General features: G+C 35.0%; 1 pseudogene; it reads right to left on the bottom strand.

Moving 5' to 3' along the window:
* Nucleotides 1-439: 439 nt before the first annotated feature.
* Nucleotides 440-1,232, bottom strand: LOC111756700 (mitochondrial fission factor-like; annotated as a pseudogene).
* Between the last annotated feature and the right edge of the window lie 869 nt (nt 1,233-2,101).

Raw genomic sequence — 2,101 nt, 5'->3', positions numbered from 1 at the left:
ATATTAAGAAAATTATTTGTGTAGACTGATGAGACAAAAAATTGGTTTCTTCTTTAAAACAAAAGACGAGTTAGATGGGAGTGCTGTAATGCCAGCCCTTGAGAAGCTGAGGCAGGAGGATCACTATAACTTTGAGGCCAACCTGAACTACACAGCAAGACCCTGTCTCAAACCCCCTTCCATAAAAAGAAAGAAACTTTAAAAGACTAAAAGCTGTTTATAAAACATGCAAAACAAAATTTTAAGTATTATTTTAGATCAGGTTAAATGTGAATTCAGCTGAATGACAGAATACACCTTTACTGTTCCATCCTCTCTACTTTCTATACGAAATGCAACTGTCACAGCAAGTATAAAAATATATAAAATGAAGAGATGGAAACAAGTTTGCCAACTTTATTTGTAGCCATTGAGACATTCTTGAGAGCTGAGTTTAGTACTAACGATGGAACCACAGCCAGCTAGTAAACAGCCAGAATGCTACAGTAATTGAGTACATGACTATTTCTCTTTTGGCATGTTCTTTGTTCTCCCCTTCTACAAGTTGCAGACGTCTATTTAGTTTGATTATTTGTCTTCTTAACAAAGCTGCATCTTCAGCAGTGATGTCCTGTGAGGTTTCTTCAATTGCTGTATTTATCTTTGAAGTGCCATCCCTGCTGTTGTCATTATGGACATTAGTGGCAGCAGAACACCTGCCACACAATGCAGGTTTATGATTTTCTTCTGTCATATCTAACATGCGTTAATAAGCAGTCTGAGTAGAACACTGAATAGCCAACAAAATGCCCCAACAGAGAAATGGTTCTGTCTTTAGGTAACAGTTCATGAAGACAACAGACCTGGTGGTGATGGTATCACAGTAGAATGATTTTTAATTGTCCATTTTGATGATCAGCATTATCACTCATTGAGAGCTTCTTTTAGTTTGTTGACTATATCGATTTCTTCATTTTGAGGAACTAAAGGTCTTTATAAATCCAGAAATCTGGCAATCTTAAACCTAACCTGAGGACGTGAAGTGGTGGTTGCAGTCCCAGAGATTTAAAGGTCAGGATCTGCTGGTATTGGGAACAGAATGTTTGCACTGTCTCCTGCCATGACAACACTTTCCACATCACAGTGCAATTTGGAACTCTTCGGAGTTCTGTTGCAGGTCAGCATTTGATGATGCTGCCTTTAATTTTTTCTAAGACTCTCCCTCACTGACTAATAACTTTGATATTTTCCATTTCTTACTGAATTTAATGAGTTTCTGCACAGCAGCAATGAGAGAAGGAAAACCTGCCCCACTCACCAAATGTAGACCAACTGATGCTTGCTGATTGGCACTATGTGCTCTCGTGCTTCATATTAAATATCACAGTGGTCTATACTTCTTTATATAAAGGTGATTTGTACTTGTTGTATTTCCATTCTTGATCTATGGAAATACCTTTTGTTTGTCCCAAGTGAATTAAAACTGCATTGATGTGAATCAATTCAAGGAGATAATGAAATATTAGATGACTGTTTCCTTAAATCTGATAGAGGGTCTTATTTGGTGACATCTTGGTTAAGCCTATTCAAACTGGAGACTACAGTTTTCCAATTTGATGAAAAGTTTAGGAATTATTTTACTGATGTTTTCCCTTGCTTTGTGTTTGACTAACATAGGAAAGAGTGAAAAGGAACAGCCCTTACTCTTCCTCATAAGTATTAATGATAGATTAATTAATCTCTTAAACTATATTCCCATGTAACTTTAAGAAAACCAAACTATAAATAAGAAAAACAAATAAAAAGGAACAGTTTTTAAGACTCAAGAACTTCTAAGAATACCTTAGGAAGTGAAGTAAGATATTTCAGTTTTGTTCTACAAAATTAGCACAGGTTTTTGAGATCTAGGTTTGCTAGACTGACTGTTTTTTTTTCTCCTATTTTAAACCCCTAATACTTTGTTCTGTTTATGAGCTACTTGATTAACGTTTATTTAATTTTTAAATTTTATTTCTAACAGTTTTCCAACATTTTGTGCATTCTGAATGTTCTTTTTTCATATCATTTTGTTCTTGCTTCATGGATATATCTTTGAGAGTATCCTTAAAGATTTTTTTCTTCT

This window comes from Cavia porcellus, unplaced genomic scaffold (genome assembly GCF_034190915.1).
Source record: "Cavia porcellus strain 051 isolate PalLab524CR breed Dunkin Hartley unplaced genomic scaffold, mCavPor4.1 scaffold_3, whole genome shotgun sequence".
Taxonomy (NCBI): domain Eukaryota; kingdom Metazoa; phylum Chordata; class Mammalia; order Rodentia; family Caviidae; genus Cavia; species Cavia porcellus.
Note: the sequence above shows the minus strand (reverse complement) of the source record. Positions and strands in the feature narration are given on the sequence as shown.